Below are 19,231 nucleotides of genomic sequence, written 5' to 3'. Positions count from 1 at the left end.
TTGGTCAGAGGCCAGAAACATGGGCTAATCGTCCAAATTCTCTCAGAAATCTGTAGTTCTATTATGTTATTACCTCAGTACAATTTTTTGAAAATAGCCTACATCTTGAACTAGAGGTATGTGTTAAAATTTTTCTTAAAAATAACCTAATAAATCTAACAGCTGCCTCTTGTTCCCAAAACTGTATGAATGCCTTCCTCCTGAAGGGACTTTATCACTTATTTTAGTAGTTTTCTCAGTGACTCTAGTTTTGGAACTCTAAAAGAATATAGTTCACAAGAGGAGGCTGTGAATACAGGAAAAGTTTTGGGGGCTTTTTCCCTATAAAATAATTCCATGAACTAATATGAATAATTCCACGAACTAAACTTATCAGGCCCATACAGATATATGCATGCCTTTTTTCTGACAAAGTCTACCAATCCTGACATGAAGTCCACTCTTCCACTGTTAATGTTCGAACACACATGGGGAATGGGGAAGGCGAGGAAAAGAGGAAAAAAAAAACAAAACAAAACAAGGAATTCCTCCTCATGGAACCAGGAAACATTCCAACTGGAAGGATGCCCATGTCGTCCCCCTTCAATAAAACAGATGAAAAACAGACCCCCAACTCTCACATGTCACCAGCAGCCTGGATGCGTTTGCATGTAGCCACTTTACAGAGTTCAACGAAGCTGGGGTCTGAATAGCAATTCCAATCTATCTGGCAATGGCTGCCGTTCAGCATCGGTCTCCCTAGTAATACAGGACAGAAAATTTTGTTCTTTCAAGTTTCCTAAGTGAATAGCCACTCGTCTAGAGAAAAGCTTAAAACACTGTAGCAGCTTGTGTCAGCTCCAAGATGACTGAAGTCTGAGCAGGAAATAAGCCCCCTTTTCCAAATAAAGGCCAGTGTTCTCTCTCCTTGTTTTCTCCACCGAATGTTCTGTATCAGCAGGGTGAGCCCAAATTGCATCCAGGGCTTTGCTGCAGCTCTGCCTTTAGCTTTTTTTAGTGAGGATTTGGTCATTAAAAAAATAAAACAACAAAGCAAAACCCCATCACATACAAGAAGAAGAAAAAGAGAGGCATGCTTTGCAAAACAGCTATTTCAAAATCATGATTTAAAAAAAAAAAAAACTATACAGAATGTGGAATGGAGGGGAAAAAAATGTCTCATGTGGGTTGCGTCGGCCCCGCAGCTGCTCCTCATTAAAGCGCCTCTTTACTCCCTCTGGGCTAGTTTCCAGCAGAAAATTCTTTAAACAGAACTCTGCTTTCAACCCACTTTCTTCTTGCTCTGGACCTTTCGGCCCCCCAATCCGCAGTGGCAGCCTGCCCTCGCTGGGCTCTAGAGGGGGGAGCTGTCGTTAAGGTAAATGAGGTAAAGGCAGGGGGAGAAAATAACAAAACCCAGAAACCAAATTAAGCATTGGTCAGTAACAAAGGTCTGCAGTTTGAAAAGGGCCCAAATCAGTCTGTTCTTTCCTGTGACCATAATGCCAGCTTAGTTTCCTGCCCCTTCCCCCTCTCCCCATGTTAAAGTAGATAAAAATAATTGCTAACAGCCAAGGCTAACTGTAACCAGTGAAAGTTCCTCCATAACATTTAATTCCCAAGGCTCCAGCTACAAACTTCTAGATGCCCCAGAGCCTACAGATTGGCATTCAACAGGACCATCCCACTGGTCTAACCTCACTGCCCCCCTCCTCCCATACCTCCAGTTTGATAGCTCATCAGACTGTCAATTTTTTAATTCTGTAACTCTGTGTAAAGATAACTAACTGGGTTGTGCTAATTACTGACTCAGTATAAAAAACAACACATGAAGACTCCTAGTTAACTTCCTGGTCAAGAGGGAAGAAAAGGGAAGAAGCTCTCTGTCATGTTGACTTCTTGCCATTCCTACTCCCACACTCACTCCCCTCCCCTAGAACAGAAAGAAAGAAAGAAAGAAAAAGGAAACACTACAGCTTACTCAGCAAGAAAACAAAAAGCTAAAAAAAAAAAAAAAAAAAGTATTTGTATATAGTTAGAGCCCAGTACTGGGCTGGTTTGTGGTAAAACACACTTTCTAGGGCTTTGCTGGTTTGATGTAAAGGAAACAAAGACAAATACACAATCAATATATCTCTATCTTTCTCTCTCTCTCTCTCTCTCTCTCTCTCTCTCTCTCAAACACACACACACACACACACACACACGCACACAACTTTTCGCCACAACTAATAAACAAAGACTACCAAATACTACAAGACAGGCCATTTTTCTACTATGTAAATTCAGCTTCCTGAACAGTACATTTCTGCTTTTCTTGTAGAAGTATTTCAGAAAATGTTAATCTTGGTTCCCACATTAGGCTGAATGCTTCCAAATTAAAAGTTTCCCACAGGAAAAGAATTTTACAGGGAATTGTGAGGCTGGGAATTATCTTCTCAAACTCCACCTCACTTGGTTTCCATGTGTTCAGGTTTTTCACCCCCTCCCCCATTCAAATAAAACAATAAACACACGCGTATCTTAATAAATCCAAACCAAAAAGAAGCTGCAGTGGTACTAGTTTTAAAGCTGTTAACTCACATCATCGTTCATCAGAGACTATGAAGTCAGTAACCACTGCAATGAGAAACCATGCTTTATTTACACAAGAATTTGCAAACACCCTTATCTTCCAGTTTACAGTCGGGGCTCATTTATCAGAACTCAAAAGCTGAACCGAGCACCCAGGCTCTTCAATCATCACTTGAAAGATGGGGCAAGGGCACACAAACAGTGTTGAAAGACTTGCACTGCTGCTCTAATGGAAGCTGGTCTTCCCTCTGTCTTCTAGCACCTACTCACTACCCTAATGTATTCTGTGGCACTGGACCCCGAGAAAACATCTACTTCTGATTACAACATGGCAAATATACTCTAAACATAGGAGTTTACAAAAAGCACCTTCCACAGTAATAGGCAAAAGTGAATGACTTAAGCCAATGGTTCCCAAGCTATGCACTGTACAATTACTGCAAGGAGTCTGCAAACACTGAAAGCGCTCTCCAGACTACTAAAGAACGCCCTGTCTATATCTAAATGGACTGTAGATACTGCTATGATTATTAAAATGTAAAGGTATTATAAAGTGGCTATTGATTTTTTAGTGGATTTTGATATTATGCATTGTATTTCACAAGAGACAGAAAAATGGTTTCAACTCAAGATCATCTCTCCTTTATGCATTATACTCTTCCTTCAGTTCCCAGACGATGCCACAGTGCACCGCTTCTCACATCCAGACCTTTATACATGCTGGTCACTCAGCCCAAAACACTTTTTCTGACCCTCTTCTCAGGGCTAAGCCCTAAAATTCCTTCAAACTTCTGCTTAAATGTTATTTCCTCTGAGAAACAGTCTTGATTTCCCCACTGCACACTCCCATAACCCTAACATATCACTCATTATCCTTTATTTTGATTATTTGTCTTTCAAACAGACAAAGAATTGTTCACCACCATACTAACACAGTAACTGGTACATAGAGGCTTTCAACTATGCAGCACTCACATTCTTAATAGAAGTAAAAAGACAAAATGCAAGGATCCACAGAATCCTAAAAAAGTTCTTTAATTACACTCAAAGTTTGGGAACCATCAAGTTAAACTATTTATCCAAAGGATTATCAAACCTAATTAGGATTCCTAATATATAGGGGACTTCTTAACCCTTATTTACCCGTAAATCATTCAAAGTGGGCTAGCCAACCCCATACAGAGTGGATTTTTTAATCACATTTTCCCCCCAAATATGAAGTTAACTAACACATGCATATGCGTGCGCACACACACACACACATACAGTCTTTTTTTTTTCTCTCTTGCACTTTAAATCTTTTATTAATCTTTGAGAAAACATTGATCATATGAACCACCAGGAACCTGGAGTCCTGAGGAACAGAATATCCTACAAAGTAGCCTCAGTAGCATGAACTGCTAGATTCTTAAGAGATTGAGCAGTAAAAATTAAACAAGATTTTGGAGAAGAAAAGTGAATACGGGTGCCTGCTTTCTGTTCTCCAGCATGAGTGGATGACTGCTTTCAAAGTTCTGAAGTCCAAAAAATGTCTGAAAGTGAAAGAGTTCCAAAAGCGTATGGCTTGGTGTGAAAAGACTCCTAGTTCAAAAATAATTGTACCCAAATCCTATCAAGCCAAACCCAAATGTAAGAGAAGGCTGGAGAAAAATCTGCATTTCTTTACACTTTAAAAGGATAAAAAATATTTCTTTGTAGGTTCTAAACAAATTATTCTCCCCAAAAAAAGGAGGGGGGGGGTGGGAATCACACAGTATGCAAAACTGTTCCATGGATAATTGGAAAACAAAATAATTTCAGAATGCTCTGAAACACTGCAAAATCCCACTTAAATTTCCTTAATTAGAACCACAGATAATAAAAATAATGGACATCATGGGAAAAGAAATTAACAGTGTCTAACCCTACTTCAAAACAAAAACTTTCCTTAAACTAAGTTCATGGCCCAAGGGATAAAAAATTGGTTCTTGGGGGTCATTCTTAGATATTACAATTGTTTGTGACCTTCCAAAGAGCCACAGTAGATAAATAAATATACAGTATATCTATGGTATTAAAACTGTATTGGGAGTATGCGGGAATTAGGATAAAAAGTCTAAAAAAGGCTCCTTTTGGGCAGAGTTGTAATGCTGAAAAGACTGAAAAACTCTGAGACAGCACATACAAATAAAATAATTCTTAGCCTATTATCTGGCACTTCATAATGCTCATAAATGTTGGTTGAACTGGATAGAAAGTTCCCCACAAACGTTGCCTATATTGGTACACACTTGATCCTTGAACAGCATGAGATGAACTGCACAGGTCCACTTATACATGTGTGGATTTTTTCCAATACAGTGCAGTACTATAAATGTAGTTTCTCCTTATGAGTTTCTTCACAACACTTTCTCTTCTTCAACCTACTTTATTATAAGAATACAGTATATAATACATATAACATACAAAGTATGTGTTGATCAACTGTTTATGTTATCAGTAAGGCTTCTGGCCAATAGTAGGCTATTAGTAGTTTACTGGGGAGTCAAAAGTTGTATGTGGATCTTCAACTGTGTTGCTCAAGGGTCAACTATATAATCAAATTCAAGTGTTTTGAAAATAGTGTTCCTCAGTTTTGGAAATTCCTTCATCTGTATTTGGTTTGCTATATGAAATCAAAGTCTGTGCCTCCATAGGAACAAAGTGAAAAACTGCAAAGCTACATAGTGGTCTAATGAGAAAGTTTATCTGACATACATCTAGACACCAGAAAGATGATTTCTTTTAAAAATACAACACTAGGGGTGCCTGGGTGGCTCAGTCAATTGAGCTTCCGTCTTTGGCTCAGGTCATGATCTCACGGTTCGTGAGTTCGAGCCCTGCGTCGGTCTCTGTGCTGACAGCGTGGAGCCTGGAACCCGCTTTGGATTCTCTGTCTCTCTCTCTGTCCCTCCCCAGCTCACATTCTGTCTCTCTTCTCTCAAAAATAAACATTAAAAAACATTTTTTTAAACAATACAACACTATTATTATCTTACATAGTCTTGCAGTCTTGTAACAACAAAAACAAGAGCAAAATCCACAAACCCTCTTCATATGGATGATACTAGCTGGGCACATGCGTCCTAGCCCACTGGCACCTATACTTGGAAGCATACTCCACTCCACCACTGACTACACTGCCAGGACTGAATTTGGTTTATTTATGTTTTTTTCTAGATTATAAGCTTCTGAGGACAAACATAATTATTAAAACCATCACCATTACAATAATCACCCAAAACTCTTTCTCACACAAAGGATAACTTTCATGAAGTTAAAGACATCTCAACATTTATTACTTTTATGGCAGTAAGAGAACAGTTATTGTCAAAGAAAAAAATGTCATGTTTTCATGTATTCTATTAATACCACTCATTAATTTAACAGGATCTCACTTCTGTGCAGACCGCCAGTATAGACCATTTCAACTAAAAAAGCAGCATCAACCAAAAACTGACAGAAGAATTCAGATATAACCCTTTGTTCTAACTTCAGCAACATTTGCTTCAAGAATTTCTTTTGTATGATTAAAAAAAAAAAAACTGACCACAAAGAATGGTTCTTCCAGTTTATACCACACGCACTTGGAAGACATGAAGTATTTCAAGTGGCTATTATGTTCTAAGGTAAAGGTCAAGCAAATATTGCCCGGGAGATCAGCTGTTTTTACACCTCCAGCCCAGGAGCTGGGTCTTACATTTTTTAACTGGTTACATTTTAAAGGGGTACACTAGTACCTACATAATATCTTCAATTTGCCTCTTGGCCAACAAATCCTAAAACATTTACTATCTAGCACTTTAAGAAAAATTCACTAATCCCTGCTCTAAGGACATGACAGCATTAAAGTCAATGTAGGCAAAAACACTTAACACATGCTTGAAATTTAGGTAACTTTTTTGTCTACTAGAAGTCAGGTTACTTTAGAAGCACTGTAATGAACTATGTTTAACTTCAGAAAGGCTGTCAAGTGGTCAAAAGATCATCATTGTCAACTGCCACACCTATGCATAATTAGAACCAAAGATAATAATAAATAACGGACATTGGGGCACCTAGGTGTCTCAGTCGGTTGAACATCCGACTCTTGGTCTCAGCTCAGGTCTTGTTCTCAGGGTTGTGAGTTCAAGCCCTACTTCAGGCTCCACGCCCACTGTGGAGCCTATTTAAAAAATAAAAATAATAATGGACATCATGGAAAAAAAATTACCTATAATGACCTATAGCCCTAATGTGGTGACTCGACAAAAACCACCACTTGCCTTAGGAGGACCATGGCCCAGGGAATAAAAAAAAAAAAAAAAAAAATCTATATTACAATGATTTATAACCTTCCAAACCAGAGAAACTGAGTATCAAACAAGCATTCTGAAAGTGTACACTCAAGTTTACACTTGAAGATAAATGCATTACCCCAAAAAGATAAGAGTAACAGGCAAAAGAGACATTATGAAACCTGAAATAGCCCAGGCTGGATGTGTACTTAGCAACCAAGCTGAAGTTCTCGATAAAATCTACCAAATCTAAACAACAACAACAATAAAACACTACAGTAGACACCATAAAATGAATCACAACCCATGTTTTCACACTAACTCTGGGGAAGCACTTTATTATTAAACTGAGTCGGGGCAAAGCCATATCCGATATGGCTACATCCTTCTGTATCACACTGCTTAAAAAACTGTTGTCTAGAGGCAGGTGAGATTCAGGGCATGCTTGAGCAAATATATATATATGAAATATATATGTATTACATATGTACATAAGAAGTCATGAGCTTATTTATCTGAATAAGAATAAAAATATAACTATTATATTGTTTTATGTATCTCTCACCCAAGACATTATCATGTTCCCAGATCTTGCCAGGATGGCACCTCATAGACCTTTCCTCTCCATTAGCTCTGGCTCTGCCACTAGATATTGACCTGTGTCAGTCACTTAACTTCTCTGAGCTTCTATCTCCTCATGTATTAAAACAAGATGCTAGGCCAAAAAAACCTCTAATATTCCCTTTAGCTCTAAAATTGTATGATTCAATTTTAGGAATGTTCCATAGCCCCTTGGATATTAATATAGGCTACACCTCCCTTACGAGGAACTCAAAAGAATTTCCACACTGTTTCATTTAATGAAGTGTTAAAAAGTATAATGAATAGCTAGAGTTAAAATTCTTCGTCTTTAAGATTTCCTCACAAAAGTACTAAAGGTTTTGTTTTTAATTCTGCTTCTATCTCTCTATCTATAGTTAGATAGAGAGAGAGAGATATGCATATGTCTAGAGATATAGATACATCTACACACACACACACACACACACACATGCATACACCTATATGTACACATATACATATACATGATTACCCACATGAGTTCCTTGAGGGCTGGTACCAAGAATGAAAAGAAATAGTGCTGAATCTTTTTAGATTGCCTAGTGGGGTCTGAGAAACAATTTTTAGTCCCAGTCTACATTCTAATCAGTTAAGTAATCCAGGGTAAGTCACTTGGCCACATTAAGCCCTGGGCTCCTCACACATGAAACAAGGTGAATAGAGAGGTGCTTGCCAAAGTCCTTTTAACCTCCTAACTAGGATAACACTACAATTTTGACTCTGAATTCCCTCAGCAATACCACCCAAGGACGTAACAATCCTTGCTGAAGTTAGTGTGTAGAGTCAGTGCTTGTGTGTGTCTTGACCACTGACCCACTCTGAGCAGGGGCTCCTGGTGCAGGTGTCGTGCCTTTGACTCTTACATCCTCCCCACTGCCTACCAATCACCCTTCCAAGCGTACGGATGGTTCAATACTCACTGGTGTAAGTGAACTGGTGCACAACTCACACTGAAATTTCAGCTAACCCCTCACAGGAAGCGCAGAGAAGCAAAGAACAATATATTTAAACAAGAAACAAAGAATAAAGAATCCTGAACCTAAAAGGGAAAGGAACTTCTTACCATGTTCTCCAAAACAAGTGTCCAAAACCTAAGAGCCTGTTTTCTTCAGACGAGAATGGTGGTAGACATTGCAAGTCTCTTTACGGAATCTGACCTGCTGATAAATTCAACAAGGCTAAAACTGACTGATGTGTATATAAACAATGGTCTGGGAAGATCTGCTCCAAATTTAAACTTGTAGTGAATAAAACCACTTACATTTATGTAGGACCTTTTTCCAGATATCGTTTTTATATATCCTCTCAACACAACATAAATGCCTATCTTATTAATCATTTTCCTAGCTCACGATAATCTCATTAATTCTTATAAAATTTCAGAAAGAATAAGTGATAGCCCATAATTAAAGAGACTGCTTCTGTGGAGACTAATTATGAACTCTGACAGTCAGTGTCAGCCTTCGCCTAGAAGGAAATGAGTCAACTTTTCATTAGTAATCAAGTTCTGCCCATTTTTTAAGAGTGACCCAGAAATTCAAGGCCATGAGTTTTAACAATATGAAACAGAGAATCAGATACCACAAGTATTATATACAAATAGGACTAAGACAAAAAATTAAAGTCAAAGTATTTCCTGAAGTATTTTTCAGGATGACTGAGGTTTCAAGAGGGGCCCAATAAAATAATTCATCAAGGAGATGCATCTGGCTTACACAAGAACAGACATTTCAAAATCTTAAAGGGCTAGGCAGTTAAATGGCTATGGTCTAGGCAAGAGAATCATAACCATTGTCAAATGTTTTCCACACAGAATAGGCAGCTCTGGGTTATTCTGGATAATTGAGGGTTTGGATATGTACTATATAATCAGAAGAAACAAGCAGTAAAGGACATGAGCTAATTTGGGCTAACCAAAGATTTGGCTAACAGATGCTTGCTTACTCTGGATCCCCGAAATGAACTAGATCAGGCCGATGATATGCTGGACAGGAGAGGTCGGACACTGGGACACCTGAATTTTCAACTAGAAGAATGCCCTATGCCATATATGAAAACTGATCCTGTTCTTAATGTCTGCTTTTCTATCCCTCACCTAACTTTTCTTGCTTCAGAGATTCTTAGATTCTGAATTTCCTTGCAAATGGTGTTCACAAACAGCTAACCTGATTGTTCTGGAAGCAGCTAAAAAATCAAGTCAAGACCCAAAAGTTCAGGGGGGAAGAGAGGTGATTGCTCCCAGCTGCCCTCCATTGCTGTCCCCTGGTCTTCCCCTCTACCCCTCACTCTAGGCACTCTTCAAGCATTCATGCCAACACGTGTTACAGGAATGATTTTTTAAATCAGTTATGTCACTGTGAAACCAGATGAATCCACATGCTGGTTTAGTAAAACCTCACACAAAATATAGACAGAAAAGACCAACCAAGAAGTAGAAAAGTTTTAAATTATGTCATTAGAACAAAATGATGGGGGTGCCTGGTAGCTCAACTGGTTGAGCGTCCGACTCTTGATTTTGGCTCAGGTCAGGATTTCAGTGTCATAGGACCAAGCCCCACGTTGGGCTCCGTGCTGAGCATGGAGCCTACTTAAGGTTCGTTCGTTTTCTCTCTCTCTCTCTCTCTGTCTCTCTCCCCTCCCCTCCCTCTGCTCCTCTCCCCTGCTCATGCTCTCCCTCCCTCTCTCTAAAATAAGGAAACTTTCAGGGGCACCTGGAAGGCTCAGTCAGTTAAGCATCAACTCTTCATTTTGGCTCTGGTCATGATCTCACGGTTTGTTGGTTTAAGCCCTATGTCGGGCTCTGTGCTGAAAGCATGGAGCTTGCTTGGGATTCTCTCTCTCCCCCTCTCTCTCTCTGCCCCTCACCTGCTCGTGCTCTCTCTCTCTCTCAAAATAAATAAACTTAAAAAAAAATTTTTTTTAAAAAGAACAAAATGATGAAGATATCGGTAATGATTATTCCAAGAACCAATAACCCCTCAGGTCCCCTCATTTTCTCCACTTAATCTTTCTACTACCCACCTCCTGAGGTACCATCAATATTCTCAGATTTATAATCTAAGTGATCTACTAAAAATCCTCTGATTTTAATTTTCTGTCCTATAGTAGTTGCTCCCTTGTATGAATCTCCATAGTTCTTCTAATCTGTGCTGACACATAGGGCAGTTACAGACTATTGTATTTTATACATATACATGTGCCTCATCTCCCTAACAAGATGGCAAGGACTGCCACCATGTTTTATGTGAGAGAAACATAACATTCATTAGCAGACACTCCTGAGATATTTTATACTTATAAAGTATAAAGATATTTTATACTTATAAAGTAAGTCAGAGAACACAGGCCTCTTGGACCTTTATGTCTATTCACAATACCTAGCACAGTGCTCAGAGTAGCCAGCTCAATAAATACTAATTTGGTGAAAATTAAACTTTTCTTTGAAGAGTGCTATGGACTGAATGTTTGCATCTCCCCAAATTCATATAATGAAACTCTGATCCTCAATATGATGGCTGGTAGGTGGGGCCTTTGAGAGGTTATTAGGTGATAAAATCATGAGGGTGGGGTCCTTGTGATGGGATTAGTGCCCACATAGGGGATGAAGGGACTGGAGCTTTCTTTCCCCACCAAATGAAAATATAGAGAAGGTAGCCATCTGCAAACCAGGAAGAAGGTCCTCACAGGGAACAGAGTCTGTCAGCACCTTGATCTTAGACATCTCAGCCTCCAGAACTGTGTGAAATAAACGTCTGTTATTTAAGCCACCCAGTCTGTGGTAGTTTGTTACAGGAGCCTGAGCTGACTGAGACAAAGAGTAAGAATCCTGCAGTGCTTCAGTCTATCTGATTTTCAGTGTTCAGGATACAGGATTATAGATAGATACAGTGGGTACAGGAAAGTGGCCTGAATCTATACAGGTTCAGGACTCTAAATGCTACTATCCTACATAAGTCCTAATCAGGTTATTTTCTCATTACCACCTACTTTCTCCTCATACTTATGTGGAGAAAAAAATGGGGTACGATGCTCTAGTTGGATGTGTTCACTATGTAATACCACCTGTCACTGAAATAGTGCCTTTATTAGTCTTTGTTTTCACTTTTCTTTCATAAAATCCTTTTCATAAAGATCTAAGTAATCATTTGCATAGGAGAGGACCATTTTAAACAGAAGGTAATTGCATTAATATGGGAAAGCTGAAGGCATCAGTATAAAAATCAGTAAGACATTTTTGGACACTGAGGATGAAGTGCTAGTAAAGATTACTGACAATGGATAAATAGAATATAGGAAACTTTGGGAAGCCCCCAGAGAAACTGTAATTTACCTCACATCAAAATGTAAAGTAAAACACAACTAAGACAAATATGAAAACAAAAAACTCACAAAACTCACAAAACACAACAGTGGGGGTGGAGGAGACACCAAATTTTATTCCTAGCTACAAGATGTTGAGAAGGGCACGTAAATGCAAACCTCCTTCATGCCCACACATTTATGCTAGCTCAATGAGGAAAAAAGTATTTGGGAATTTTTAGATAATTAAATTTTTTATCACATTCTGATATCCCTACCTCTCTGTATTCAATCTTGCTAGCCTCAATGAAAGATAGACAGCCAAAATTTTAAATGAAGGATTTAATTAAGCTACTCCAGATCCTGGAAGAAAAATATTTCTCATCCTGCTTAGTCACAAGAAAAAAAGGGAGAAAAGAATTCCTACATGAAATTAATGGTGCTGACGTGACACAATGGAACAATAAGAAAGAAACTTTACAGAGGATTATGGTCAACTTAGGAACTGTACTGAAAGAAGCCTAGCTACTCTCCCATCTATTCATGCCAGGTTGTAGGCCAAAATTAGTTGATTTAACTTTGGCAGTTACCCAAAACAGGCAAAAGGACACAGGCAGAGTCTAAGAACGACCTTCTCTTACTTCTTTATCTAACACCAAAGTTTATAAAGGTTCCAGCATAAAGAATTAACATCAGTTGAAATGAGTATGAGAACTGTTGTTCTGTATTGTAAGAAGCTGATAATCAAGACTTCCTTTATAAAAAATTCTTCAGGGCCACCTAATATATTTGCTAAAGGATTTTTCAAACATATAATGTTAATAAGAAGAATCACTTAAGAATGGTACTGTTGAAGGGTCCAGATCTCAAGTCCTAAATAAAGACAGCCTCACGGGACATACCTCTATCATCTGTAACTCACTATGCAAATGTAAGGCGCTATGTTTAACAACTTGTGACTTCTGAGCTGGCAGCAACATTTATCAGAAGTCGTTGAATTTGACCTGTCTCGTTTTCAGTATTTTATAGTTCAGAGTACATTGGTACTCTTTGGTAAGGTTTATTCCTAAGTATTTTATTAGTCCATCTGGACTTGTTCATTTTCCATTAGGCAAAAGAAGAGAGAAATTTCAAGTTTTTCAATTCAGTTTTCTCTACTAAAGAGCATTTTAATGGATACTACCCTCTATCCCCACCTTCACTGTCTTCTTCTATTTCATCTGCAGTAACTGCACTGAACTTTCAAGTCAAAGGCCACTTCTCAGAAATGCAGCATTAGCCAAGCCTGGCCCATGTATACTCACAGAGCTACAAGCAGATACAATACTCTAGGATTATGTACAAAAATTCTCAACAAAATACTGTACTAACAAACCGAATCCAACAATACATTTAAAAAAATCATTTACCATGATCAACTGGGATTTATTCCTGGGTTGCAAGGATGGCTCAATATCCACAAATCAATCAATATAATACATCATATCAATAAGAGAAAGGATAAGAACCGTATGATCATTTCATTAGATGCAGAAAAGGCATTTGACAAAGTACAGCATCTATTCATGATAAAAGTCCTAAACAAAGTCGGTTTAGAGCGAACATACTTCAACATAATAATGGCCATCTAAGAAAAACCCACAACTAACATCATCCGTAAGGGGGAAAAACTGAGAGCTTTTCCCCTAAACTCAGTAACAAGAAAAGGGTGTCCCACTCTCACCACTTTTATTCAACACTGTACTGGAAAGTCACAGCCACAGCAATGAGATAACAAAAGGAAATAAAAGGCATCCAAATTGGTAAGGAAGAAGTAAAACTTTCACTATATGCAGATGACATGATACTACATATAGAAAACCCAAAAGACTCTACCAAAAAAACTGTGAGAACTGATAAACAAATTCAGTAAAGTCTCAGGATATGAAATCAATGTACATAAATCTGTTGCATTTCTATACACCAATAATGAAGCAGCAGAAAGAGAAATGAAGAAAACAATCCCATTTACAACTGCACCAAAAATAATACAATACTTAGGAATAAACCTTACCAAAGAGTACCAATGTACTCTGAACTATAAAATACTGATGAAAGAAACTGCAGTTGACACAAAGACATGGAAAGACACCCCATGCTCATGGACTGGAAGAACAAATATTGTTAAAATGTCTATATTACCCAAAGCAATCTACACATTTAATGCAATCCCTATCAAAATACCAACAGCATTTTTTACAGAACTAAAACAAACAATTCTAAAATTTGTATAGAACCACAAAAGACCCCAAAAGGCCAAAGTAATCTTGAAAAAGAAAAGCAAACCTGGAGGTATCATGATTCCAGACTTCCAGTTATATTACAAAGCTGTAGTCATCAAAACAGTACGGTACTGGCACAAAAATAGACGTGTAGATCAATGGAACAGAACAGGAAGCCCAGAAATGAACCCACAACTATTTGCATTAATGCTGACATTCTGAATTATTGCATTAAATGTTATTGATCTTGGTAACTGGGTTTTCTGATACCCTCTTTAATTTTATACCTGAGATGAATCCCTCACTCACCTTTCCCTGGCCTTAGCCCTACCAGTCACTGGCAGTTTCTGTTCTGAAGGACATTACAGTCCGTCAGTTCACAACGCACTTTGCAACAGGCTGGTAAGACTCACTGTGAACCTCTTTAAGAAGTCCAGGTTAATGAATTGATAATTACTTTATGACTTCCCAAAGAGTGTGAAACAATGTGATAACACTATCGATTACTTGCAACCACTACCACAGGCTTCAGTTATCTGTTATACTGATATATATATACAGCATACAATAAAGAAGTAATTCTTGAATTAATAGCTCCTTAAGCATCACACTGAAAAAATATTACTCTGTGAAAGGTATTTAGTAAGCAAAAGACAGTATTTTTCATTTTGTGGTAAAGATAAAAGAACTACAGAAATGTGGCCAGGCTTCTGCTAGCATCTGCTAGAAAAACTGTCCATATGATATTCTGCTAAATAGGGCATCCCACTTGAAGGAATCTTCTTGGCAGAACCGGGTTCAGCAGAGAAGAAAGAGAAAGTGATTTAACAGTTGACATTTTTCCCAGTGTATCTGTTGGATCTGACGTTGCCTTGAACAGCACTGAATGCACTAACAAGGTGAGTGAAATGGGAAAATGTTGAGTCAGCCATGACTTGTGAAAATGCCTTTCTAGGAGAACACCACCACCACAAATATTGATAGCACCTCCTCTACTACAAGCCAGGCTCTGGAAGATTCCGAGTGTCTCTATTCTCTCCTGACTACATAGAAACATATCAAGAGGACAAAGAAGGCAGTGGCTCCAGTTTTCCTGGAATGGCTTTAGGAGGTCTACACCATTAGCCCTAATCCTGGCAAGGAAAACTGTTAGTTGTTAATGTTGAAATGTTTCTTACAGCTAGTAGACCAATTTTAGGTAAATTGTGAAACAAAGTTGTACTTTATAACATTTTATATTTATAATGATTTACTTTAAAATGTAGTTTTAAATACCTAGTTAGGTATTTTGGCAAAAAGTAGACATTCTCAAATGCAATCACCCATCCACAGGTACCTATGTAACTCATGGTGACTTTCCAATGTTTAATAAACACTATGCTAGTTACCTCCTAAGTGGTATGTAGAAATTTTTGAAAGAGTCCTTTATAATGATAATTTTTATCATTAAAAATAATGGCAGAGTAATTATATCAGATCAACTCTCTTGCTCACAATAATTAGACACTGTGGACAATATATTAAAGGTACCGGCGAGTAATCAAAAGCAGGCAGAAACTGGAAGGGATATGAGCCTCAAAAGAAGAAAAGCAAACTATATGAAACCTACATTTATATAGCTTTTTCCCTGAAGGTATTCCTCAGTCCACACAGCACAAGAGGAACAGAATGCAAGCAGAAAATGGAAGTCTTACTGAGCTGAGGAGTCAAAGCTATTTGGAACTGTCTAAGAAACTAGAATTTGAGGAGGAGAAATCCTGGAAAAGACAGAACCACAGAGCGGGTGGCCCTAAAATATGCATACGACTCCCACTTAAATCCTGGCTGTGCATGAACAAGGTACTTTGGAACCCAAAGGAAAGCAAGAGCTGGAAGGCTGAAAGGCTGAAAGGCTTGAAAGGCTGAGCTTGGTTCTGGGGAGTCAGAAGCTTGAATTCAAGTCCTACTAAATTAGAAAGGTTTGGGAAACACTAGGCTTACCAAGCACCTCACACTTCCCACTGATCCCCTTGAGGAGTCATACCTTTGGAGTAAGGACCACATCCCAGTACTAAGACTTTAGTCAGACTAAAGGCAAAACAGAACTGGCAAAACAAGGTCTAAAACCAAGCCTTCATAGCATCAAGGTGATCTTCCAGTAATGTAACTGCCTGGTAAAACAAAACTCACCACTCTTTGGTGGAAGATAAACTTTAAAGTTCATCACTGACAATGCCTAGTAAATAACAAATACTACCATAAATGAGAACTAAAGGGAAATTGTACCCAAAGTCAAGAGAAAGAGCTGTTGATACAAACATACCCAAAGACAATCCAGATGTTAAGAACTGACAGATAAGGACTGCAAATAACTATGATAAATATGCCTTTAAAAATGCACACTTTGTAAATTTTACAAATCATAACCATACCCTCCTCCCCCAACATTCTAGCAAATTTGAGTTACCCATGATTTTCAATCAAATTGGGATTTGGAATGGTTTATATTTGAAAGCCTGAGACAAACAACTTGAAAGTGATTAATGACAGCCAAACTTAATTATATATTTATACCTCCCAGTAGGACAAGGGAGAGAATAAAATGTCTTATCTCTCTGTAGTGAGAGGGCTTTATTAAGATCTGACAACAACTATTTAGGAGCAATAATTGAGTTTTATGCAAGATTACACAGGTTTTCCTTGTCTGGCATCATAGACTATGATAGAGTACTTAGGCTCCTAACAGTGAGAAAAAAACTGTTGAGCTGTGTACAAAACTAACCTTTAAAAGTACTTATCCTCATCTGTCAATGTGATCTTATCAAGGATTTCTATAATTTCTATAAACAACCATTATATTTTAGCTGAATCAGTAGCATTATGCTCTTTAAACAGATAGTCAGATACCTTCTACTTTAAAACATTTCCATTAATTCCCGTTCCCCATCCCCTTGTAAAAAGAATTTGGCTTCAACTTTCTTTTCCTAATCCACTAAGCAATCTCATGAATAAAAAGATAATCATATGCCTTGCATGTCTGACGTCATTTTTATAGAACTTCTAAGTGTTCTAATATCCATTTACCATTTTGGGAAAATAATATTTACTGAACAAGCTAGATTACCTTCTTTCCCCAAGGAAAAAAGCAAAGTTGGTGAAGATACAATGAAAGGTCTGCTAAGTAGATGTTATTTTTTTTAAGTTGATTTATTTTGAGAGAGAGAGAGACAGAGAGAGACAGACAGAACGCACGAGCAGGGGAGGGGCAGAGGGAGAGAGAGAGAGAATCCCAAACAGGCTCTGCACTGTCAGCATGGAGCCCAATGCAGGGCTTGAACTCACGAACCGTGAGATCATGACCTGAGCCAAAATCAAGACTTGGACACATAACCAACTGAGCTACCCAGGTGCCCCAGATGTTATTTTTGCTTAAAATGTTGCTTATCATTCTGTGGCATTTGCAGAGATGACTGACTTGGCCTCCCTGATGTTGTCCTTGCTTTTCCTATGTCCACTTACGTTGACACTGCCAGTCCTGATGATGCCAAAAGGTAGAGAAATACTCTCTACTCTCTATCTATAATATCTCCCGATGTAGAGAAGCACTCTCTTCTTACAAGTTTTATTGTTCATATTGGTGTCCCAAAAGAACAGCCTCATGCATTTCTTTTCTTACTCCCCCTTCTCAGGGGGCTTGTTTCCCTCACAACCTCAGGGTTGGAGGACAGCTGAGGGACCCCCCAGAACTATATCCATAAGCAGCCTAACCCATCAACAATTACCAAGCATCTAGGGGCAGAATGTATGCAGCCCCATTTTTGTCAACCACAAAGTGAGTTCCCTGTTCCCTAGAAGTGCTTCTTCTAGAAACTGGGGGCAACTTTGTCTCTCTCACCTTGGTTGGAGAGTTTGAGACTAACAGCCCACAAATCTGTCTCCCAAAAGTGACCCTTAGTGTCCTCTCCTGGTAAGTGCTCAGAGACTAGTCTCTCCCATGTCAGACCACAAATACATAGGCCAACACTTAGAATCTATTTGAAATTCTCCCTACATAAGTCACCAAGTTGAGTTATGTCCAAATAGAACTGAAGTGCCTCTCAATATAGTACTACCATCCTGGATGCTGGGTGAAGCAAATAAAATTCTCAGAGGGGAGGACCAGTACCTTCTTATTTAAGACATGGATTTAAAAAATATGTGAACGTTGGGGCGCCTGGGTGGCTCACTCGGTTGAGCATCCGACTTCAGCTCAGGTCATGATCTCACAGTTGATGAGTTCGAGCCCCGCGTCAGGCTCTGTGCTGACAGCTCAGAGCCTGGAGCCTGCTTCTGATTCTGTGTCTCCCTCCCTCTCTGCCTCTCCCCTGCTTGTGCTCTCTCTCTGTCTCAAAAATAAAGATAAACATTTTTTAAAAATTTAAAAAAAAATACACAAACGATGGTATCTATTGAGCATCTTTTAGTTCACGAAATACATTGTTAAGCTCTAGCTGCATTACCAGCTACTCCACCAGGCAGTAACTATACAAAAATGCACAAGGCAAGGACCTGCAGTCTAGTAGGAGAAACAAACACATCCACAAATGATCATAATGTAATGGGGTAACTACCACAAGAGGGGTGAATAATAAAATAAAGCAAGTAACCGAGACACCAGGTGCCAAAAAGGGCCTGAAGATTTTGGTAGCCAGTTCTAAGGTATTAAGTTCCTCCCCGTCATTATCTCTAGTTGTGTCACCATTCTGAGAGGAGACTACATCACATTTTTGTTTTTGTTTTTTGTTTTCAAGCTAGAAAAACTAGGTGAGCAGCTCATTATCAATTACATAAAAAATTTCATTTCCAGTATTGTCTTTATTCCAATCCAAACAACCTATGGTTAAACTTTACCATCATCACCACTTAAAATATTGTCGCTCAGGTAAAGAGTATGTTTCCTGACCTGCAAAAATTCTTTTTTTATGACATTAAAGAACTTGGATCCGAGGGTCAGAATGGACTTGATTGGAACAATTGTCATTATTATTTTTATGGTATTCAATTAAATATCCAGAGAAGAAATAAAAACATGTTGGATAAGGTCATTTAAAATGCTTATAAAGCAAGTACTGCTACCAAAGCACAGAACAAAGATACAGCCCATACAAGTGTTAAAGAAAATAAAAGTCCTATTATCAAATCTTATTTTCCATGATATAAATAGAACGAATACATTCTCCTGTT

General features: G+C 38.4%; 1 protein-coding gene across 2 annotated transcripts in view; it reads right to left on the bottom strand.

Annotated features, from left to right (window-relative positions):
* The window catches only part of NOTCH2 (notch receptor 2), a 163,964-nt gene that overhangs the window by 103,031 nt on the left and 41,702 nt on the right, over nucleotides 1–19,231 (bottom strand). The gene's annotated exons all lie outside the window — the stretch shown is intronic.

This window comes from Panthera uncia (assembly GCF_023721935.1).
Source record: "Panthera uncia isolate 11264 chromosome C1 unlocalized genomic scaffold, Puncia_PCG_1.0 HiC_scaffold_4, whole genome shotgun sequence".
Classification (NCBI taxonomy): domain Eukaryota; kingdom Metazoa; phylum Chordata; class Mammalia; order Carnivora; family Felidae; genus Panthera; species Panthera uncia.
Note: the sequence above shows the minus strand (reverse complement) of the source record. Positions and strands in the feature narration are given on the sequence as shown.